This window comes from Xenopus laevis, chromosome 6S (genome assembly GCF_017654675.1).
Source record: "Xenopus laevis strain J_2021 chromosome 6S, Xenopus_laevis_v10.1, whole genome shotgun sequence".
Taxonomy (NCBI): domain Eukaryota; kingdom Metazoa; phylum Chordata; class Amphibia; order Anura; family Pipidae; genus Xenopus; species Xenopus laevis.
This window is the reverse complement of record NC_054382.1, coordinates 108,431,111-108,457,146: the sequence shown is the minus strand read 5'-3', so window position 1 is coordinate 108,457,146 and position 26,036 is coordinate 108,431,111. Positions and strand designations below refer to the sequence as shown.

Here is a 26,036-nt window from a genome sequence, read left to right as displayed (position 1 = left end):
AAAATCCTTGATAGAGGAAGAGCTTCCTGATAGAAGAAGTGAAAATACTTCGAAATTTGACCATCAAATTAAAATACTTTGAATATCAAATTCAAACTTTTTTCACCGAATTTGGCCATCGAAAGATCAAAGTAAAAACCTTCGATCAACAATTAAATCATTCGAATCGAACGATTCAAGCGATTTTATCGTACGATCGAACGATTTTACTTCAACTTCAAAAAGAAGAAAAATGCTGTAGAAGGTCCCCATAGGCTAACATAGCACTTCGCCAGGTTTAATTTGGCGAAGTATTGAAGTAGATGGTTTTTTTAAAGAGACAGTACTTCAATCATCGAATATTCGAATATTCAAACTATTTTACTTCGAATCGAATTTAAAGTAAATTTGAAGTCGTAGTATCCTATTCGATGGCCGAAGTATCCAAAAAATTACTTTGAATTTCAAATTTTTATACTTCGAAAATTTCCTCGAATTCACTTCGACCCTTGATAAATTTGACCCTTAGATAATAAAGATAGCTTTAGCAAACAATGAGGGTGAGCAGCATCCATAACTGGGTAAGGTAAGGAAAGCAGGTAAAGTAAGTCATTACCGAAATTGAGAGAATTCTACAGAAGAATAGTAAAAGGTATGCAAGGTATTGACTAGGAATCAAATAAGACATACTTGAACCTTCATCAGGATACTAAACTTCTATAAACTGACTAATCACACGAGTTCTATACATCATAGAGTTATTTAAAATTTGCTTTGATAGCTACACTTTGGACAAAAGAAAGGGAATTCAGAAAATTGGGTGAAGCATTTAAAAAGCTTAAGAAATATGTTCAATCAATGTCAATGGGCAAATGTTTCCACACACCAAGGATTATGGACTTTTAAGAACTTTCCTTTTATATTTATGACCCATCCCTGGCTCTGTATATATTGATAAGAAGTCCCTATGCTTAACTATAACAAAAACAAACAAATACAGAGTACTGCAGAATTGATAATTATATTGGCTAATAATAATACAATAATACAATGCAATCTTTCAGAGCACCACGCTTAAAGGCATGGTTTACCTATACGGTAATTTATAGGGTCAGATTTACTAACCGGCGAAAATTCACCAGCGTCCACTTTGCACACAGCGCAACACCTCGCCAGGCAAAAATTCGCTCAGACAACGCCAATTCACTGAAGTGTAGAGTTTCTTACTGGGCACCGAACGCTGGCAACTTTTCGCTAGCGGTGCTTCGGTAATGCAAGCATTTCAAAGCGAATATACACTAACATTCATTTCTGCCTAATGGAAATTTGCTAGAGATCTTGTGCTCAGGTTAATTTGCACATGGCGAGAAGTTTAAAGTTGTACGGACTTCTTTATGTTATATGTTGCAACAAATACTTTACAGTTACACTGTTTATTACACATGTCCAGGGAACCTTAATAAAGACAACAGAGTTGTTATAATGCCCTACACAAGAGCCCACTGTAAAAGTTAATGTTCCATATGTTAGAAAATGTATGGGGAACACCAATTACAAAAAAATTTTTAAGGACTTTTGCAGGCTATCACTCTTAAATAAGGAAAAATCGTCAGCTTTTTTTGAACTTTGATGCATTTTACACTCACAGAATATGATGTAAGTGGCAGAAGATTGAGGAAGATCTATGTACTGCATTGCACGTCGCCTGGTCTGAGCTGGCAAAAGAGGTAACATTCAGTAAAATCCGCATTTTAGTGAATTTGCGGAGTAACCTCCATTCGCCAGAGCGAATTGTAGCTTGGCGATAGTGCGAATGACCTCTAGAGCCTGTCTCTTGCGCTAATGATTTGGCGCCTGCGCCTGTTAGTAAATTGGCGATATCCCTGCAGGCGTTAACGCTAGCAAATTGACGCTAGCGTTAGCCACTTCACCGTTAAGTATATCTGCCCCTTAGTATGTTATAGAGTAGCCAATTCTAAGAAACTTTTCAATAGTTTTCATTATTTATTTTTTTATAGTTCTTTAATTATTTGCCATCTTCTTTTGACTCTTTCCAGCTTTCAAATGAAGGTCACTGACGTAATCTAAAAATGCTCTGTAAGGCTACAAATGTATTGTTACAAATTTTTATTTTTATTTTTTTGAGAAGCCCATTACAACAAATCTTCCAATTGTTAATGGGACATCTGCCATTGACTTGTACATGTTCTTGGCAGGTCTGAGTTGGAGTACATATTTCATCTGACTTAACACCATGGGATGTATAAATCCTGAAAAAAATCAAGTATATACCCATTTAATAGTCCAAACAGAAAAATTCGGAGCTTAATAAATAACCCCCCCCGAAGTGTGCTATTCATGTGTGAAATAGTGATGAGCAAAATTTTTGCCCGAGTTTTGATGCAAAATTGGCGCCCATAGACTACAATGGGTGAAAAAAAAATTATTGAGCAACAATTTTTGGCAAATTGTGTCAAAAAGGGAAATGGGTCAGATTCACCCATCAGTAGTGTGAAACTTTTAAGTGCTGTACAGAATTTAGTAAACCCTTTAGAGCCCTATAGTGCACTATTTTATGGGGCTGATTTACTAATGCTCGAACCTATCAGTTCAAGCAGTCATAAAGGAAACCCCACATGAGTTCCTTAACTCAAATGATGTTTCCTTTATGATTACACAAGCTGAAACTCAGCTCTTAAAGTTACCACTATCCCTGGTAACTGGCTGCTTACTACCTCATGGCAAGAATGGCACTGGGTCTTATCAATATGGCCAACTCTAGAGAGTCCACATTATCAAAAGACAAAAAAATGATGGTTGTGGTTACTTGACTCATGATAATTGAACATAGTGTGTGAACTTTTCAGGAACATTAGATTGTAAACTCCATTGGAACAGGTACTATGGGAATAATGCATTAACTCTGTAAAGTGCTGCAGAGTATGTTAGCACTAGGGCTGGTTACAGAGCCTTAAAGGAACAGTTCAGTGTAAAAAATAAAAACTGGGTAAATAGATAAGCTGTGTAAAATAAAAAATGTTTCTAATAAAGTTAGTTAGCAAAAAATATAATTTATTAAGGCTGGAGTGACTGGATGTTTAACATAACAGAACAGCACCAACTTCCTGTTTTTAAGCTCTCTAACTCTTAGTTAGTCAACAAATTTAAAAGGGCCACATAGAACATACATTTTCAGTGAGTTTGCTTTTGCCTTAGCAGGTCAGATTCAAAAGCAAACAGTTATGAACCACATGGCCCTCAAGTCACCGATTGGTTATTAACTGGTAACCAATGAGAAAGCTGCAAAGCAAAGTAGTGTTCTGACTATTATGTTAGACATTCAGTCGCTTCAGTCTTTATAGATTACATTGTTATATAGTTACATAGTTACATAGTTAAATTGGGTTGAAAAAAACAAAGTCTATCAAGTTCAACCCCTCCATACACACAACCCTCCCTACTTTTAATTAAATTCTATATACCCATACCTATACTAATAATAGAGCTTAGTATCACAATAGCCTTTGATATTATGTCTGTCCAAAAAATCATCCAAGCCATTCTTAAAGGCATTAACTGAATCAGCCATCACAACATCACCCGGCAGTGCATTCCACAACCTCACTGTCCTGACTGTGAAGAACCACCTACGTTGCTTCAAATGAAAGTTCTTTTCTTCTAGTCTAAAGGGGTGGCCTCTGGTACGTGATCCACTTTATGGGTAAAAAGGTCCCCTGCTATTTGTCTATAATGTCCTCTAATGTACTTGTAAAGTGTAATCATGTCCCCTCGCAAGCGCCTTTTTTCCAGAGAAAACAACCCCAACCTTGACAGTCTACCCAATATAGTTGGCTAACTAACTATATTAAAAACATTTTATTTTAGACAGCATATCTGTTTACCCAGTTTTTATTTTGATACTGAACAATTCCCTTGAGGCAACCACCTACTAAAGGAAACTGTATACGTTTTCATAAGAGTCAAAGAAGGATTGCTTATTGGAAACAGAACCAAAATATTTCACAAATACCAAGGAAGTAAAGAAATAGCATTACAACAGAATAGTTGATTTTATGAAAAATATCTCACAAATCCCATTATTTTAAAATAAAACAATACAATTAAGCTGCTACAGGAAGAAAATGAAGTGCCTTTGGTAAATATGACTTTGTATTGTATAACTGTTGAGTTTCAAATAGCTCATAAAGTTCCAAATGTTAAATTGTGTGAAAAAGTATAGTGTAGCCTCAAATTATTAAGGACCTGACAACGTCCCCCCACCTACCAAAAAAAACAAACCCTTAATCTATTTCTCACAAAAAATAAAACAATATTCCATATCATTAGTCTCTCTGGCCATTTCTGAATTCATTATTTGAGTGGTCGTCTAGAAACACCAGCTATTTTGAACAGGGTTAACTAATGCATTAACTTGGCACATGAAGGAAAATTAATAACTCAGGAGAGCAAACAGTAATGTGTTTATCCAGCATTTTTATGAGTGAATTCAAAATGAGATTTTTTCCCTCTGCTGCCCATCTTTTGTCGAACCTAATTTTTTTAATTAGACATTTAGTTCACCTCTCCTCACCGCATGATTAACATTTAGTCAGTTATGCATATTTACACACTTTGAAAGACGATTCTTCAAACTAACAAATTAAACAGGACTATGCACATAAGTATGATGAATGCATGCTAGTAATGAATGCTGTCTTCCCAAAAACAGAAAATATATTTGCTCTGCTTTTAATTGGGACAGGAGGTTACAGAAAATGCACAAACATACTTCAAAGCAAAGCACCACACTAAATTTAAATACATTTTTGAAAAAAACACTATGTGGCTGGACAGTAATAATTTAATATTAAATGTAATTAATGAACCTAAATAATATCTTGAATGTATTCTATATTTAAGTACACATTTCCAGTTTCCAAATAATGTTCATTTTAATTAATGAACCAAAAAATGACAGAGAATACTAAATTTATTCTATTTTTAAGAAGAATTTTTAATTCCGTTTTTCAAAAAATGTAAAGCATCCTGAATATATTCTATATTCAATCCCCAATTTACAGTTTCAAAATAATATTCATTTGAATAAATAAACCTAAAACCTAAAATATTCATTTATTCTATACTGAAGTCCAAATTATTTTCCGTTTAAAAAAAAAAAAATTGACATTTATTTCACTGAAGCTAAAAAGTGTTGAACAGTTTTAAGTATTATCTACGTATATTTTTTATCAATAGCCACAATTTATTCTATATTTGTATGTATTTTTCAATTAAAATAAAGAATGTGGCACATTGAATATTCATTCTTAAGAAATATAATTAGTTATAATTGTTTTCATTCCCAGGTAAAGCAAATCAATTGAAATATTGCAAACATAAAACAAATGTTCTTGCATGAGGATTCAGATGTGCAATAAAAAGGTCCTTGTGTGCTTTTCTTCAGGATGACAGCAAAACCCTTATGTAATATAAGTAAAGTAAAGTTTACTGCAAAAAAAATAAGATTAGCAGATTAAACAATGCAGTAAAGTAGTGCAAGAAAATTATTGCAAAATCAATAACACTTTCATTGTCAGAAGCTTAATTTGATGCTATGCCTGTGTTTATGGATATATGAAATAAAATACATAATTCATATTCCATAATGGACTGCATAAAAAAATAATTCTCATACGGTACTATCCTACATGTAATTTTTATTAGCAGTAGCTCATTTACATAAAACAAATGCTCAGTGAATAATTGAGTATGATAATATTTTCATGCCCATGTTGTATGTCATGTTTTATGCCTTACGGCATAATCAGAAGTATAACTGCCTGATCTATGTACTAAATTTAATACATAATTTGACAACATACAGATATGCATTCCTTACTATGTATAATTTAGATATGATTGCTCAATATTTCACCCATTCTTTCAAGAATGCAGTTGCTCCAGCTTCCAGAAATCTCAGTTGTGGAGCAGGTTGCCAGATCTGAATGTCTCTTTGAATTAATGAATATTTTCAGAAAAACACTTAAACACTTTGCCTATGAATGTTTTAGAAAACCTTGTCATAACATCCAGCAAGCGTACACATGACAGCTAGCATGTGTTAGTGCATTTTTATCTTAAATATTTGATGATTGCCTCTCTCAGCTCCAGATGCATCGCCCAAAGGGTTTCATTTTCTTACAGCATACCTAATTTGGTAGACATATATTAACACATGACCATTTCTCTGCGTTTCAATGCAGTTTCATGATATTTATGTACCTTTCTATTCATCAAACTGATTGTGGCTAAAACTCATCAGTGTCCCTGATTTTGACATTATTGCGCATTTGCAACATCGTATAATATTATGTTATTTTTTTAGTTTGATTACTATTTTCTTTTTATGCCCCTTGTCCATATAAGGAAGCATTCTCATAGCCAACTGATTTCTCAGCCTCTAGCTAGTGAGAAGAATTCCATACTTTCTAAAAATAGAAGTCTGCTCATGCTCTATATGGAATGTCTGCAAGGAATCATGTAGTATTACAAAGCTCCATCTGAAGGTTGTCCATTGATAGGTCACCTTCACTTGACCTTTTTTCCCTCGTCTTTTTTTCAGAAAAAGGTAGTTCACCATGGTAACCTTGGTCCTGTCGTGCTTCATACAGTAAATCATTTCAGTCCTCTTCATATAATTCTTTTATTGGCCTCGCAATTGAAATGTCATGCTTTGCGAACAGAAAAGCCAGTAATTTCTTATGGGTGATTAAACCCCCTTAGTAATTCTGTGCTGCAATACAAGCTTCCAGCCTTATTCATCACTACAAATAATAAATAAAGACAAATCTTACCACTTTGTTTGTGATCAAATTGCTACTATAAGTTAAAGGTACATCTAAAGTAAATTAAAGTGTAAACTATTAAAATTAAATTTTAAATAGTAAGGAAACGCAAGGTGCAAAGCAATCCAATATGTCTATCTTTAACCCACAATGCACCTTTATTTCTAAAACTTAGTTCCAAAAATAGCATGCCATGTACCAATGTGGACATAAATGAGCAACAACAGGTATACCATGCACAAGTTCAGGCCATGAATCAGCCCCAACACTGGCATTAGCTTTTTTTTTTACCTGCACCTGGAACCATTGGGTCCAGGCACACAAGAAATTGCTGAAATCTGCTGTGTGTGCCACAGGCTGAAGCAACAGATCTTGGAGCAGTCAAAGAAAAAAAAGCTAATGGTAAGTTGGGACTTATTTGGCCAACCATGTGGCAGTAGCCTTAGGTTTTCTATCTTTTTTTGGTCAAAACTTACTGGCAGGGAAAATATGTTGTTGTGGCAGGGTTATGACAATGTTGAGGCTGTACAAACAAATCAGAGGTGGGGGAGTGGGCAGGTCGAGAGCTGACAGCTATGAAGATTGGACCCTACAAATGAAAGGTAAGTGCCACTATGAAAACTTTGCAAAAGACAGGATAATTACAAATAGATAGGCTATGCTAATTGTGCATAATTTGATTATTGAGGAGCAAGGCAGTAATACAGTCATGTATGTAGGTACAACCATTAAACAAGCTACAAATAATACCTCCTCTATGTTGATATTAAGGTTCCCATATATGTGTGTACCTTCTGTTTGTATCTGGATACACTACAGCAAAGTAAGTGTGACTGATGGATTAGTACATGGTGGAAGTTTAAAGAGGTTTGTTTTTGCAAGAAATTGTTAGTTGAAGTTTCTAAACCTGACTGTTTTGCCAAACTGACTGTCCCTTCTTAAACTGTCAGTTAGCGTTTCTAATGCTAAAAGACTCCTGCTGCACAAATATGCCAGCCCCCTCATAGAGAAGCATGGGGCACCAAACAGGTAATATGAAAGCATTGTGCAAATACTTTATGACAAAGTTATAAGTTGCTTTCAAATGCAATATTATGATAGATATAAAAAAGTTTAATTTCTGGTGTCGGCATCTCTTTAAAGGAGCTATGTGAATAGCATTGTATGCTTTGTTCTGAAATTATATATATATATATATATATATATATATATATATATATATATATATATATATATATATATATATATATATATATATATATTAAAAAAAGACCAGCAACACCGGGATTTATTGCAATCAAGCTGAATGTGTTAAAAGGTGCATTTACTCAAAGCGCCTTGAGAAAGGTCCCTGATGGGACTGAAACATCAAGTCAGCTTTACATGCACCTTTAAATACATTTGCTTTGATTGCAAGAAATCCCAGTGTTGAGGATCTTTTTTTTACTATATCTGGAAATATTTTACTGTGCCCTAGAGGGAAGGTAGGGCAGAATTCTCAGAGCAGAAGCAGAAGCAGAGCTTGATAAAAGGCCATAGAGCCTGAAACGTCGCTGTATCCAGATCATTGCCAAATGTGCTTAATAAAGGCTTTTTATTTTTAAACATAAACCGGTGCTGTGCTTCAAGTCTTCTACTGTACCTGGTCAAACACAGGCCAAGTGGCAACCATAAGCACGAATAATACATTGGGCTCTGCAAAGAATGAAAACATATCTACATATTGCTGTAACTCATCAGCATTCATAACAAATATAATACACTTACATCTCACCATAAATTATTAAATAATATAATGTAATGGGCAAAACATACATTTGGGGGCAGATTTATCAAAGTGTGAATGTTAGAGGTTTTTTTTTTAAAGTTTTTTTAAAAAATTTGAATGAACTTGATGACTTTGAAAAAACTTGAATATCTAAAACTCGAATGAATATTACCAATTTGAAAACTCAATCGAATTTGAATTGAATTCAACTAAACTTGAAAAGAGTTATTTCTCCGAAAAAAACATGAATATCAGGAAGGCTATGAACATCTTCAATAGAGATGTCGCGAACTGTTCGCCGGCGAACTTGTTCGCGCGAACATCGGGTGTTCGCGCTCGCCGGAAGTTCGCGAACGTCGCGCGACGTTCGCCATTTTGGGTTCGCCATTGTTGGCGCTTTTTTTTGCCCTCTCACCCCAGACCAGCAGGTACATGGCAGCCAATCAGGAAGCTCTCCCCTGGACCACTCCCCTTCCCTATAAAAACCGAAGCCCTGCAGCGTTTTTTCACTCTGCCTGTGTGTGCTGAAGAGATAGTGTAGGGAGAGAGCTGCTGCCTGTTAGTGATTTCAGGGACAGTTGAAAGTTTGCTGGCTAGTAATCGTTTTGATACTGCTCTGTTATTGGAGGGACAGAAGTCTGCAGGGGTTTGAGGGACATTTAAGCTTAGGTAGCTTTGCTGGCTAGTAATCTACCTTCTACTGCAGTGCTCTGTATGTAGCTGCAGTGGGCAGCTGTCCTGCTTCTGATCTCATCTGCTGACTGCTGCAATAACAGGCAGATTTTTCAGATACATTTTTGCCCTTGATCCCCCTCTGGCATGCCACTGTCCAGGTCGTTGCACCCTTTAAACAACTTTAAAATCATTTTTCTGGCCAGAAATGTCTTTTCTAGATGTTAAAGTTCGCCTTCCCATTGAAGTCTATGGGGTTCGCGAACCGTTCGCGAACCGCTCGCATTTTTGCGCAAGTTCGCGAATATGTTCGCGAACTTTTTTTCCGACGTTCGCTACATCCCTAATCTTCAAATGGGTCACTGGAACTCTGCCATTGACTTCTACATGAACTTAGCATGTTTTTGGTGGTGAATAGTTGAATTTGAGTTGTTCCCAGGGTCCAGGTATGATAAATCTCGAATTTGAATTCAAATTTGAGTTTTGATTATTCCCAACTAGAATTTGTGAGTTTTGACCAAAAATCCAACCCGAAAATCCAAATTTGATTTTCCAATTCGAAACCTTAATAAATCTGCCCCTTTATTAAGGAGATAAACGATAAAAATAGTAGAAGAAAAAAAATCTAACAATATTTGCTTTAATTTTTTCCCTATGGTATATATTTGATGTAGTGCCAAGTCATAAACCATACAATAAACTAAACCTCTTTGTTTTGAATGAAGGGCATGTTAGCTACCAATTAGCTTGGAAATTAATGTATCTGCTAGTCCCCCTATGTAAAAGTTGGTCCCTGTAATTAGGGATGTCGCGGACTGTTCTGCGGCGAACTTGTTCGCGCGAACATCGGCTGTTCGCGTCCGCCGCAAGTTCGCGAACGTCGCGCGACGTTCGCCAATAGGCGTTCGCGTCAAAATCGTTCGACCATTCGAATGATTAAAATCCTTCGATCGCTCGAATCGAATGATTTTCGGATGTTCGAAGTTCGCGAACTGTTCGCGAACTGTTCGCATTTTGTTCGCGAACGGCGTTCGCGAACACATTATCGGCGGTTCGCTACATCCCTACCTGTAATTAGTTTTACCACTCCTTTTAGATGTAGGGCTCCAAGCTTTAGTAAAAAGAGGGGGAGAGACACAAGGAAGGAATGGGATAAATTTAACAAACCATGCTTCATATTAATGTAATCAAGCACACTGTTGCTTTTATTCATTTCTTACAAAGAAATGGGACATTCTGGGAGACCTGGTGCAAAAATAGCACATTTTAGCATGCCAGACAAAAAATGTTGGAACCCAGGTGTATGCAAAATGATGTATGGGAGCCCAAAGTTGGATCTCTTTGGATCAGGATGTCTTTGTAAGAAATAAATATAAACACCACAGAGTAAGGAATGTACAGTAGATATATTTACATACTGGTAGTTCTGGGAATATGCCTATTGCAAAGAATAATTAAATGTAATTGTAAAGATTATGGGGCAAAGCTCAAAGATTATTTACAAAGCTCGAGTGAAGGATTCGAATTAAAAAAACTTAGAATTTCGAAGTGTTTTTTTGGCTACTTCGACCATCGAATGGGCTACTTCAACCTTCGACTACTACTTCGACTTCGAATCGAACGATTCGAACTAAAAATCGTTCGACTATTCGACCATTCGATAATCTAAGTACTGTCTCTTTAAGAAAAACTTCGACCCCCTACTTCGGCAGCTAAAAGCTACCGAAGTCAATGTTAGCCTATGGGGAAGGTCCCCATAGGCTTGCCTGCGTTTTTTTGATCGAAGGATATTCCTTCGATCGTTGTATTAAAATCCTTCGAATTGTTCGATTCGAAGGATTTAATCGTTCGATCGAACGAATAATCCTTCGATCGTACGATCGTAGGATTAGCGCTAAATCGTTCGACTTCGATATTCGAAGTCGAACGATTTTAGTTCCTAGTCGAATATCGAGGGTTAATTAACCCTCGATATTCGACCCTTAGTAAATCTGCCCCTATGTATTTTATTGAATCATAACACAAGATGTACTTATGGTAAATTTAGATATACAAACTGAGCAAAGCTTGGCTGGCTCTGACCTCTCATGATGAAATGATTACTGATAGGTGACACGAGAAACAACCGTGTAGGTATGTAGTGTAAGTAGGTTAAGGACAAAATTTGTTCTCCTCTACAAAGGTCACATAGTTGTAGGAAAGGAAGTTATCTGAAGTCGCTCATTGCAGTGTTATGTTCACAAAGACAAAAATGAGTCAGCTCTTAAGGGGATGTTCACCTTCCAAACACTTTTTTCAGTTGAGTTGTTTTCAGATTGTTCACCAGAAATAAAGATTTTTTTTTTGATTGCTTTCCATCTTTTATTTTTTCCTGTTTTCACAAACTTTAAGCTTAAAGCTTAATGTTTGAGTCACTGGTATTTCAGTCTGGCAGCACAGTGATCCAGGAGCATCTAAACTGTTATAATTTGATACATTTCTCAGCAGTATCTGTGGAATATTAGCAATTATTGTATCAATTCTAACAGCCGCCTTTAATGAAACTCAGGAATTCTGTTCAGCAGAGACAAACACAAGAAATGTAACAACTAAATGTATCAATTTAGAACAGTCCACAGGGTCGGCGACCCCCTCCCAGAGCTGCTTTAGAAGGTGAAAAATTAAACTTTAAACTTCAATATTAGAAAAACAGTCACAAATAGAAAATAGAAAGTAATTGGAAAAAGTCTTTATTTCTCGTGAATAATCTAAAACCAAAGTGATAAAAAAGTGAATGGCCTTTACAGAAAACCTCTATACATTTAAAATTATGTTATTATCACAAGGACTGTTGATGAACAGTGCCAAGCTATGGTCAATGACTTTCTTAAAGATTAGTGTTTTGCTTTTCTCTGCCTCTGCTAATCTTTCTCATTGTGACTTCCTTGATAGAAGTCTCTTGAGATTACTGCTTTGCCAGTACAAATATATCTAGAACATGAGCTACTTCCAAAAAGCGCAGCTATATTTTACAAAGTTACATAGTTTTTATTAAAGCCAAACGTTTTTCTGAATTTCTTTCAATCTATAGCAAGTATGGATAAATATACATACATTTGAAAGTAATACAAAAATAATATAAAAAGGTTGCAACAAAGTCTAAACAACTTCCCTTTCTAAAATTATAATAGCTGAATCACTTTAATGGCATTACTATAGTGTCACATACTATTACTATAGTAATTTTTCTCATTTCACTTCAACAACTTATACTATTTTGTGCAGATCCATCACATGAAATAAGATTAAGAAACATTTAGATTACAGGTTAGAATGTAACAAAATAGGTAAAAAGCCAAGGGGGTGAATACTTTTGCAAGGCAGTGTATAGTGGCTTTCCAGTCTGAGTTAACATAGGCCCTGTTATTCTCCACAAATGCTCTTCAAAGAGCATTTTGGGAGATACATACCTTCTGTTTAAATGAGCATGATTATGTGAATAATTCATCAGTATTAAACTGGTGAATAGAGAATTCCAAGGAAAAATGTGTATGTTTATGCAGAAAGTGTGGCTGTATTTGTGTACCAGCTCAGGAAAAGCTGGATGAATGGGTCCCTGGTGTAAATGGAGGAGAGCAGGGTGGGTGTTCCATTCCATGATCCATTGAGTGTTTTCAGCTGCCCAGTTGGAGGTAGCTAGGTAATTAGGCTGCAGGTGAGCTGCTAATAAAAAGAGGTATAGGACTACACATCAGTGCTTCCCCTGGAGACCTAGAGGAGGGTGAAGGACCTGTGGACACCACCATGTGCAGGAAGGAGGTGTGGGTGTGTGTTTAGATGGGAGACTGTGTTCCCAGCTGACCTGAACTGTTGGAGAGAGCTCCAAAGGAGTGGAGAAAGGACGAGAAAACCCCCTCCCAAGAGACTGTGTGAGTCTAACAGAGGATTCTGGGACTTGTGCACATCCATGGCTGTAAGTGCTGGAAATCTGTGTTACTGTGTACACCAACGTGGGTGTTGAATTGGGACTGCTAATTCCTATGTGAACCAAGAGAGCTGAAACATTGATTTTGCTTCTTTTAAAAGCCAACCAAGCTGTACTGAACTCTTAAAAAGGTGGTTAAATACAGATAATTAATCCTCTAAAACGAATGGTGTTTCCCCAGTCCGGCAGTCAAAGAGGGCTCTCCTCTACCCTTAAAAGACACTTTTCAAGATAGGATTGCTGTATACCTCAAAGGTAAAAACCATTGAGGGGGGAAAAAACAGACATTTATTTGTTTTTTTCACCTTAATGGTTTTTACCTTTGAGGTATACAGCAATCCTATCTTGAAAAGTGCCTTAAAAAGGTGGTGTCAGACTCCATTTTGTGCTTAATCTGTGCTGTGGCAATGGTCTCAGCTAACCTAAATGTCATACTTCCTGTAGGGTTGCCATGCATATATACAGTACAAATATATATGTGTGTGTGTTACATGCATAAGTTATGATTTTATACTTAATATATAATGTTCCTTTTTAGTTTCTTTCCCACGTTCACATAAAATGCCTAAACATAGAGAAAGTCTAGCACATGCGATCCTACCAAAGTTTTTTAAAAATAAATACATAAAAACGCAATATAGCAGTTGAAGAGACAGGGTTAATTATTACATTTGTTTGTTGTTAAGTATTGAAAGTGGTTGGTGGGTTACGAATATGAATAATGCTGAAGAGGGGAGAATCTAATTTAAAGAACTCGCATCAAGAGGATAATTTCCTCAATTATTAGACTCTGGCTGGCACGCAACATTCTAATTACTGTGATCACTTAGTAATCAAACTACTAAATAGCAATTTAAAGATTGAGTTGCTGAGCAGCATATTGATAAAAAATAGGACAAAAATGGAAGAGATAATTGTTATTGCAATTCTTGGCTTACTTTAATAAACCCTTTAAAATGTAATTAAACAAAACAAAAAACGACCATACTAAAATAAATAAGCCATTCCATAAGAGGAAGTAACGTAATAGTTCACTATAGTTTACTATTTATGTCCATTACTTACAAGACTTTGGTAATGAAACAAAAAGCAGTGGTACATTACGACAAAGAGGAATTATAATATAATATCTTTTCATAGACCATATACAGTACATAACAGTCACATTCAAGTTTTCTCTAACAATGATATATATATATATATATATATATATATATATATATATATATATATATATATATATATATATATATATATATATATATATATATATATATATATATATATAAAAAGTCTAGACAAATTCCAAGTTTAATAAAGTGAGATTTTACCAAAATCAAGATGACCATGCAAACATGCAACGTTTCAGAGCTCCCGCCCCTTTGTCAAGCATCATCTATCACAATGACATTATGTCTTATTTAACATTTCACGTAGTCTAGACACACCCATTATGCTAATGAAACCAATGGTCTTCTAAGTATCTAACTATCTTGGTTACATAGTCTAATTCCTACCATAGATTAATCCCTACATGGAATATAGCACAATCACGAAAAGAAGGTGTGTCAAATCAAATACATCAATCTAATCCTAATCACACAGTTATTCAAATCCTTTTTCAAGGATCCTATAAATAGGTCCCCAAGTGGGATCGAAACGTCGAATAAGATGCAAAAATAAAAGCATTCATTCACTATTGAAATAAGAGTGTGCTGATATTTTATTCCTACATGATTCGCCAATTGACTGTGCACCTCGAATTATTGAACGTTTTATTTATATATATATGTATATGTATATGTATATGTATATGTATATGTATATGTATATGTATATGTATATGTATATGTATATGTATATGTATATGTATATGTATATGTATATGTATATGTATATGTATATGTATATGTATATATATATATATATATATATTGTATAAAACGTCAGTTCACATGTTTATCAGTGGATAAAAAGTTAGACTTCCATTGGGCTTTACATTTTCAGTTCTTAATTTAACATCATTGCAGTTCCAAATCATGATGAAAGAATAATGAGAACTGACCACCAATGATGGGTAATTGTCTGTATAAAAGGACAAATAATATAATATATGCACCCCAAATTCCCTAATACGCAAAGCCAGGTGGGTGCAGGAGTAGTGATGGGCGAATTTGCGAAATCGCGCCGGCGTCTCCGTTTTTACGGGGAAAATTTTTTTGACGCCGGCGAATTTTTGCCGTGAATTTTCACGGGCGTTTCGCGAATTTATTCGCGGGCGTTTCGCGAATATATTCGCTGGCGGCGAATCACGCAAATTCGCTGCGAATTTGCGCCTGGCGAATAAATTCGCCCATCACTATGCAGGAGGTTTAATTGTGGCCCTATGGGACACGAGATAGAATTGTAACTACAGAACTGCACGTACACAACCTCGCTACATTTTAGTAGCGTTAGACCACAAGGCTTGCAAACTGTTGGACACAGGAAAAAGTTTCTTGTGCAACATGTTTTCTAGTAATGCTTGTACCTGCTCCAGTGGCAGGAGTGGCTTGACTATGTATGGCAGTTTCCTTACAGTGAATGCTCAGTGAAATGTATAAAAACTTGGTCAAATAGGTGTGACATTTGAAGCTCTTTGTGTCATACTTGCTAAGTGTGACATTGTGACAAGCTTCCCAAGATTACATTATTTTGTCTAATAAATAAATGAGTTATTCTGAAGAACCTTCCTTACCTTCCTCTAACAATGTAGGGCATGTGTGTAGCAGTATACTGAGCAAAATATGCATGTGAATTTGTCTTCCCATAGACTCCAATGCAATTCTGCACATTTTGACACAAAGCAAAACATGTCATATTCACTTATCACAGTCTACACAGCTTGAAAGTAAGGGAAATGTTTTATTGGTGGCCCAAAGCTGAAAAAAAGTGACACAAACAAAACACTTAGGGGCACATTTACTTAGGGTTGAACATCGAGGGTTAATTAACCCTCAATATTCGACCGTCGAAGTAAAATCCTTCGACTTCGAATATCGAAGTCAAAGGATTTACCACTATTCGTTTGTTCGAACGATCGTAGGAAAAATCGTTACGATTAAATCCTTTGAATCTAATGATTCTAAGGATTTTAATCCATCGATCGAACGATTTTTCTTCGATCAGAAATTTGTTAGAAGCCTATGGGGACCTTCTAAGTTTTTTTAAAGAGACAATACTTCGACTATTGAATGGTCGAATAGTCAAACGATTTTTAGTTCGAAACGTTCAATTCAAAGTCGTAGTTGAAGGTCGAAGTAGCCAATTCGATGGTCGAAGCAGCCAATAAAAACATTCAAAATTCAAAGTATTTTTTATTCTATTCCTTCACTCAAGCTAAGTAAATATGCCCCTTATAGACTCTACTTTAGTCTCAACAAATTGCTTTGCACAATGAAAAAATGATGTCATGCAACAAAACAGAGATGCGCATCAAAATCACTGTTTGCGCCAAAACAGTTTTGGGAATTTTCCGCTGTTTCGCACATTTTTCTGGAATTTCTCTAATTTTTCGGTGAAGCCAACACATGAGATTCGCTCGTCACTAGGCCTGGACATGTTCATATCCAATGTTTTCATTGTGTTTAAAATGATAGTGATATGTTGTGATGAATTAGGAATAATTGTTAAAATGATGTGATAAAAGCTGTGTCCATATTATGCAAAATATTTAATTTGTAGGTTAATCAGCTAAATGCTTACTAAGGGGCAGATTATCAATGTTGAATTTAGAACTCACCACAATAAAACTAACTTACTTCCTATTCATTCCTATGGGATTTTTAAAAGCATAATTATCAAATGGTGAACTTCATTGATAAATAGGATTCGATAAATCCCATAGGATTGAATAGAAAGTGAGTTTTTCTGTGGGAGTTCTAATCTCACTTTTTGAGAAAGCGGCTGGATAGCCACAAAACGCGTTAAGCTATGGTTCCTTTATATATGATGTCTTTTTAATGGAATATTAATGGAACAATAAAATATGGATTTTTAAAGCAAATTTTAAGTCTATGCATCTCCCTCCATGGTGCACCGTATATACTTTTAAAGGTCCTCACATTTTGATATATTTGCCCTGAAATGTGCCAGTGCTTTAAATTAAAATTATATACAGACTCGATGACATTGAGCAGTTATCATTCTGTTTTATATCTCCACTAGCTAAATGAATCAAAATTGTATATGCAATTCAAAACTGGATTATAATCCTGTGTATATTTCTTGCACATACTATAGCACGTGAAAAGAATCATTGCAAACAGAATTTAATTAAAAAAGCCTCTAAAATACTAAGAAAGTAGTAATCCAGTTATATTTTATGCAAAAAAGAAAGGCCAATAGTCCACCTTCCCCACAACCTTAGCAAGGACATCAGGTAATAATTATGATTCTTAAATATTTATTTGATGTTGGAACAATGGATTTTTATGAAAGTTTAACTAGCTAATATAGAGCTCAATGGGAAGAAGTGGATTTTGTTGGTTTGCCAGTTTTACAATTTTCATAAATGCCCCTTATGCATTTATGCTTGCAGGCACTATTTTTGGTAATCCTATACAAATTTCTTTTCTCCCCTACTACACAACACGTTCTTCCCTCCTCACATGCCATTCCCCCTCCTTTTTCCATCTCCCCATGTGCAATTTTCTTCTCCTGTTTCTCAGCTTTAATATATGTTTAATATATGTTTAAAGGGGAATTCCAAACAAACATAATTTAAGATTTTTTAAAAGTAATCATAATTTCAAGCAAATATACATCAATTAAAAAAAGGCAGACTTTTCATGATTTGGAACAGTTCCCTAAGCCTAGCACCCTGCTCTCCTGCTGATCTGTCTGACTACTTTGCTGAGCTGGCTGACTACTGTTACTTTGTATCAACAGCCATCTGTCCTCAGCCTGCATCCTCCAAACCCCACAATTCCCTGCCCACGTGATTTCAATAAGGAACAGAACATCATAGTGCAATGCATTGTGGGTTATGTAGTTCCTGCAAGCTGTCTGTAAGCTGTAGAGAAGTTGTTACAATTTGTAACATCAGTGTTTAGTCCCTCCTTCCCTGCCAAAATTTTTTTATTCTTACTCCACCATCTTGTGCTATGCTATGTCTGTTTTAAAATGCAATATTTTCTTCCCTTCCTTCTTTCACCCTTTCCCCCAGTCCCATTATGATTCCTATATGAGCCTTTTTTTTAAATTAGCAATCACTCCTTACTGATTCTCTTACCATGTAGCGTTCTTTCAGCATGCTATTCAGCTTTTCCCTACACCCTCCCCATTGGATCTGGAGTAAAAAAAACTCTGTAGACAAAAACTAGAAAAATGAGTAGGGTTGTAAAGAGAACAAATGTAAAGTGTGTGTACAAAAATAGAAATAATATGGATGAACAGTCACAGGGAACACAGAGATTGAATCTTTGGATGAAGAAGCACAATTATGAAATATGGCAAACATAAGATGAGAAGGGGAAGTGGAAAGGACAGGGATACAATAAGTAATCAGAAAGAGAATGGATTTAGGAGAGTAAACAGAGTACCAATATGAAGAGAAAACATTTTAATGGCATTGAAAGAAAAATCTAAGTAAACCCAAAGGAAAGATTTCATTACGCAGTGGATACTCTGAATACTTTCTTCTAAAATCACTTGGAATAAAAAAAGGCAGATGGAAACTAGCTTTTTTAAAAGCCCCATAACACTCCAATGAAGCACTCACCACTTCATAGCCTACTCGAGAAATCAACGAGATACTTTGATCTTAATGTATGTGAAGATTAAATGCAGCAGGAAAAGCTTTTAAGAAGCTTATCTGCATACTAAGGTTAATGATAGCGTTTAATTAGTCACATATTTAATTATGCTTCTTATTAAAAATGAGCCACTTATTCAGTTGGCTTGTCTTTACGTTTGGCACGTTTTCAAGGTAAACCACTGATGCAGGAATTATGTGTAACAAATGAAGCTCATAGTTGTCAAACATGACAAAGCTGAAGCCAAAACGAAACCCAGCAAATATTCCCGTTTCATTGGCATTATATTTCATTCAATAATATCTGCATTGCATTGAGAGCTCCGCACTTTTGTACAAATGGAGATATTTTACATCTTAGCATTAGGACATGAAATGGTTATGGGTTCACAGTGCCACTAAGAAAATATCACTATTTTTAAAACTCTAACAATTAAATGAATGTATTATAGATGTTATGGCTGGGTAATTAAAGAATATGTAAAGTATAATAGGCAGGCTACTGATCAAATTTGCTTCAAATATTAAAAAAAAAATAAGGATGGGTCAATGCACATATCCTGGTCCCATGTTGTAATAGTAACTTGCTATAGAAAATGTATTCACTTGCACACAATGAATTACAGGTATGGGACCTGTTATCCAGAATGCTCAGGACCTGGGGGTGTCCGGATAATGGATCGTTCCGTAATTTGGGTCTTCATGCATTATGTCTACTAGAAATTCATTTAAACATTAAATAAACGCAAAAGGCTGGTTTTGCTTCCAATAAGGATTAATTATATCTTAGCTGGGATCAAGTACAAGCTACTGTTTTATTATTACAGAGAAAAAGGAAATCATTTTTAAAAATATTTCGATAAAATGAAGTCTAGGAAGCTATTCCGTAATTTGGAGCTTTCTGGATATCAGGTTTCTGGATAAGGGATCCTATACCTGTAATAATAAAAACATGGGGCAAGTGAATTTAAATGCATCATCTTAATGCAATTGCACTAATGGAAAAATATTACAACACAGATCAAAAACTTTTCTACATTCACGAATGCTCTGAAGACACTTCATGGGATAATTCTTGACAAGGTGTATCAATTTAGAGACTCTTTGCCCCATTAAAGTAATAATGTACTAAATAATCCCCACAGTACACAAATTTATGGTGAAAGTAGTGCACATTCCTAAACACCCTTGAGGTAACATTGTGGTCGATGGTCGAAGTAGCCAAACAAAACATTCGAAATTCGAAGTATTTTTTATTCTATTCCTTCACTCAAGCTAAGTAAATGTGCCCTCAAGAGTAAAGAATGTAGATTTTACTGGAATATTAGCAGGTGAGAGAAGTGAAACTAACAAATAACAGAAATAAAATGAATGCATGAATGGATTGTACAGTACAATATAAACATGTATAAGTAAACAACTGCAACATAAAGCACATAAGCAGGTACAAAATCTATATTCAACAATGTCTCTGGGGGTGCTGGCAGCTGTAAAGGAGGCTTATTCTTAATGCAGATTTAAGTCCATTTCCTTACCAGCGATGCTACCATAGGGAAGAAAACAGGAGATGGTGTGCTTCTTCCACAGTATGGGCTACAAATGTGACACTGAAAAATTGCCCTTTGCAAATACAGCAAACAACCAGCAGAGCGAGTTCAACAAAAGGGAGCACTAGAAATAAAAAGTTTGAATAAAAAGTTACTCCATCTCAGACCATGTAGAAAGTGAATGGCAAATGTTCCGTTGACATTTTAAAGATATCCTGATCTGCGCTGGACTTTGTAGAAAATCCAAAGATTTTTCGGGTGTCAAATCTGAAAAAATTGCATGATTCAGATTTTCTCATGATTTTATTGAGTCTTTGTAACAACTTACCCTGGTGGTCTAGCGGTGCCTGCTTCGCCGCTCCTCTTCTTCCGTTCCTGTAACTTAGGGCACGTGCACGCATTCCTCTTTTACAGGCGCAGAAGATGCCAGCCCTTATAGGTTCTAACTTTGAGAGTTCCTGGTGCTTCTGTGCTGTTTTCCTGTCTGATATCTGATTCCTGTTGTGACCCCTGCCTGTTTTTGACGATTCTGACTTCTGTATCCTGACCCCTGCCTGGTAACCGACTCTGCTGTATCCGTATCCCTTCTGATTGATCTCCTGGTTTGACCCTTGCCTGTCTGACTCCACTTGTACTCTGCCTTCCCCGACCCGGCCTGAATTGACTACGCTTTCTGTCTACACCTTGTATTGTGACCTTCTGCCCAAAAGACTTTGCCTTACCGTCGTGCCCTTTGCTCATCCAGAACCCTAGTTTGGCACCTCTCTTAATAAAACCTGGCGGCATCCGATTAGCCGAGGGCTCCTCCCAAGGTGAAAGGTGGCTGTTAAAGGCAGAAGCAAGAGCCAAGAACAGGGTGCTTAGCATTGGTTTTGAATTTAGTGTGCCGACCGTGACAGTCTTTTCCTGCACAAGAAATTTTTGTGAAAAATTATTAATAAATGGGAGGGGGGGAGTGGTTTTCGGAAAAAAAGTGAGAACATTTCAGATTTTGATACATAACCCCCTTAATAAATCTCACATTTTAGAGAAATAGAAAAAAAACACATTTCTAGAGATAAAAAATAGACATGTTATTAAATAGACCCTTAGCTTGTGCATAATGTTAAAAAAAATGTATTTCACCTTAAAAAGGTTGAAATCTAATTCAAAAGTAAAAAAAAAAAAGGTGAATCTGGTATTCACCTAGAGTACACTATATAAAGAAGTATCATACAGAATGTGACAATAGGGGTTATTTTATTGATTTTATGTCCCAAAGTCTGGCTGACTCTCTGATATTTTCTAGCACTGTGCATTTGAAGTTGCCTCGTGGATTTTTTGCAAAAAATTTTTTTGCAAAAATCTGCCCCAAAAAAATGTTGCCACGACAAAAAAAGTCACCAAGAAAAAACACCCATTGACTAACACATTTGGTCAAAAAAGTTGCTGAAACTAGGGATGTAGCGAACTGTTCGCCGGCGAACTTCGACTGTTCGCGTCCGCCGCAAGTTCGCGAACGACGCGCGACGTTCGCCAATAGGCGTTCGCGTCAAAATCGGTCGACCATTTGATCGCTAAAATCGAACGATTTTCGTTCGATTCGAACGAAAATCATTCGATCGAACGATTAAAATCCTTCGATCGTTCGAATCGAACGATTTTTGGATGTTCGAAGTTCGCGAACAGTTCGCGAACTGTTCGCATTTTTTGCCGGTGTTCGCGAACGGCGTTCGCGAACACATACTCGGCGGTTCGCTACATCCCTAGCTGAAACAAGAAAGCTGCTGAGACAAAAAGTTCCCACAAGAAAAACATCTATTGGCTTTAATGCATTTGGAGTGAGAATCAATTGAAACAGAGATTCACTCATTACTAGTGTATATACTGTTTATATAGATTGCTGCTAATTAACATTCACCCAATTAATATTGAACTTTAATGTTCAACTAATACAGCTATAATTATTTCCCAAACCACAGAATGTGTCTTATTACTATAAAACAGGAAGCAAGAACAAGACTCATTTGTATTATGTGGCTACTGACTAGTAATGGGTGAATTTAGTTCGTCCGGCATGGATTCACGTAAAATTTCTGCATGTTGCCACCCACAAATGTTTTCGTGAAACGTAGACGAAAATCCACAATGGAAGATTCGTTGCGACAAAAAAATTGACGCGTGTCAAAATTGGTGCGTCAAAAATTTTCGGACTCCTGTTGACTTTCATGCATTTGGATAAAAGAGTCATATGTAAAAATAATTTTGACGCCCATTGCGTTTCGAAAAAATTTCGATGTTTTGTGAATTTTTCCTGAGTTTCACTATTTTTTCAGTGAAGCGAAATGGGGCAGATTCACCCATCACTACTGCTGACACTCCCTAATTGCATCTGGATAATACACAATAGGGTTGGGGGACACCTATATGCTTCTCCCCAGCCTTTCCATAAGTACAGTGGTGCAGAATGCAGACATCTTTGTATTCATGAGAAAAGTGCAGCCCTGTGTCTGTAGGCACATATTTTGGGATCAGAGTGTAATTTGTGAAGAAAAATGTTGATGTTTGTGCCTACTTTTTGCACCCTTCCCCGTGTTTGTAAATGAGCCCTCCCATATTTAACTTTTGCTTTCTATATGTATGTCAGCACACACTTTTTAATGTATTTTTATTTTTTACGAGACAATTTATTTTCATAGTTAAGTAACTTAAGTTAAATGTCCGAAATAACCAATTATGTTTTTTAAAGAACATTTCATGTCTGACCTGTTTCATTTCTTTTTTTACACAGCTGGAAAGGGATATACAATCCACAGACGAAGGAAATTGCTCAACTATAAGACTCATATGTTACCCATACACTGCCTTATTCACTAAATCTTTTTCCAGTAGGCATAACAGGAGGAAATTGAACTACAATCCCTCAAACCATTAGCAGAAAAAGTCACTTATTAGGAAAATATGTTGTAAGTGTTATGCAAATCTTGGGTTTTGAAATGAATAATGTGAGTTAAATGAAATTTATGAAAGTCTGCTCTTTGTATTGCTATTTAGATGCTGACATTAAATAGTAAATTAAATAGTTAATTTTTTAACTCATGTCAATAGCATCTTGGTTACACTACTGTTAAGTGTGGAGTATTATGGTTTTCTCCAAAGGGGTTATTTACTAAAACCTGACTTTTTATCACTTTATTTGTTTTTTAAAAATTAGACCAAACCCAAATGCCATTAATTTACCAACAATTGTTATCAGCAATCATACTTTTAACAATTATAAAATGCAAGTGTGATCAATTCATTCAATGATTTTAATAAAAATTCTTTTTTTTTAATTTTGTTGAGTGCTTCTTTCTGTAAACTAAAATGTTATTTAAAAAAGCCTCAAAGTACCAAAGGAAGCCCCTGCACCACAGAGCTTGCAGTCTAGGTGGGCCTGATTCAGATGAAGGTGGACTACATTCAGCATACATTGGCCAACATGTACAGTTTTCTGTCCAATTGGCCTGTAGTCTGAACACTGATGAACATTGTATGGGAGGCAAACACTTGTGTGGCCACCCTTCATTCAGACCAGGGTCATCAAACTGCAGTTCCCATTCTATTAGTTCACCAGCCTGATTATCCAATATATATCCAGTGAGTATCCGCACTCCAAAGCCAAAGTGTATAAACGGGGTGCTCGGTTAAATTATGTATATATCCACGGACATCAAGGAACCGGCACACCCATGTACAAATAATTTACTTCTTTATTATTATACCATCGAATAAGATCCGCACTCTCAGGACTCTCATACAAAATTTATATGTTATAAAAATGTATTGTTAAAACACGGACTAACGTTTCGGCCCACTCAAGGCCTTTTCTCACTTTTGAGAAAGGCCTTGGAGTGGGCCGAAATGTTAGTCCGTGTTTTAACAATACATTTTTCAATATAGAGTGCAGATCTTATTAGATGGATAGAGATTTAAATTATTGATACTGCACCCAGGCATATTTTCTACATTTTCCGTGAGTGCCGGCTTCCTGGTGGAGTATTCTATAGGGATGATTAATAATTTACAATAGTTTCTGTGCTGCGAAGCTTACTATTGAAGATCACCATGCCACCCATTTCCATATATATTCAAACCAATATGTTTGCAATTTACAGATGATTTTCTTTTCTATTAAAGTTCAGAAGGCACTAATGCAAAATATATGAACAAACTGTGGTAAAGGCTTCATTGAATTTCATACTGTGGTAAAATGTGAATCATGGGCCACTGTTAATACACATAGCAGAGCCGTTCCATAAAGTAAAGTTGGAGGATATAATAATTTTATTAGATCCAGCCTAGCAAGTAATTAGAACAGATTTAAAGCATAAATAAAGTCCCCATATATCATAAAGGACCACCCCACCCTTTGGTATAATAGAGTTATGGGGGGGGGTCGGTTACCACATTTCTTAATAGAAAGGGAAAAGGCACAATTTTAACTGAAAAAAGTCTTTTTATTCTGTTACTGCACAACTCCCTAGGGATCCTGCACAATTTCCTGCATTTTAAGTCTGTTTAATCAATTAGATGCTTGGCAAATATATGCTTAAACAACGGTCAGCAGCAAAAGCACATGACAATAAATTAAGCAATGACTAGTTTACAAAATGCTTTATAATTATTCTTAATTTGGTTTTGTTTTAATAAAAGAAACATTTTACTGAATCTAAACTTATATTGCTCTCCATTTCAAATATCTTTCATTATGCATAAAACATAAAAATTTATGTAAACTATGCTGCAATTGGTTTGCCAATGGCATATACACCGTGTAAGAAGACATGGTTATCATTGCCTTATCCAGCAGTGCTTCTCCATCATTTATAATATTCCTGAGGTCATCCTGAAGGATAGAAATCTTGTGATCTTTGGCTTCAAACTGAGTCTTCCTATCATCTCCTAAATCCATTGCTGTATCGTCTTCTTGCTTTCTTTCATATAAAAAGAAAAAGCTTTATAACACCACAACAAATTAAAATTCTAAATAAAACAACAATCATTTGTTTTATAAACTGTTTTTATAGTTTTAAGGAATATTAACATCTCTAGTTTCAGAAACTTCCCTTTAGCTTTCACAGTGTCAATTCTTTTCACAGTCAATAAGATTAATGGCCATATTTCCCCCTTTACACTCAACCAAACTTAGGTAGCGAAGAAGCACGCACTCCATGGACCAATGGATATAATAAAAGATCTTTATTGGAACAGCTAAAACATTGTTTTAGCTGTTCCAATAAAGATCTTTTATTATATCCATTGGTCCATGGAGTGCGTGCTTCTTCGCTATCTACGTTGAAATTACTCCCCCAGCTACGGGTTCGGGGCGCTGCACCCGGGCCACCCTACAAGTTCGGTGAGTTCTCATATATACAAAGATTGCTGTGATTGAAACTTTAATGCTGTGTACTGGTTGAAACTACACCCTTCAACGATAGACCCAGGG

At 35.9% G+C, this 26,036-nt stretch overlaps 1 long non-coding RNA gene and 1 pseudogene across 1 annotated transcript; one reads left to right on the top strand and one right to left on the bottom strand.

The window, feature by feature from the left end:
- LOC121395120 overlaps nucleotides 1–25,502 on the bottom strand; it is a 304,569-nt pseudogene extending 279,067 nt beyond the window's left edge.
- On the top strand, nucleotides 12,994–23,881 carry LOC121395171. The gene is made up of 2 exons (XR_005962314.1): nucleotides 12,994–13,216; nucleotides 23,340–23,881. It is a non-coding gene; the product is annotated as an uncharacterized LOC121395171 (long non-coding RNA).
- Nucleotides 25,503–26,036: the final 534 nt, after the last annotated feature.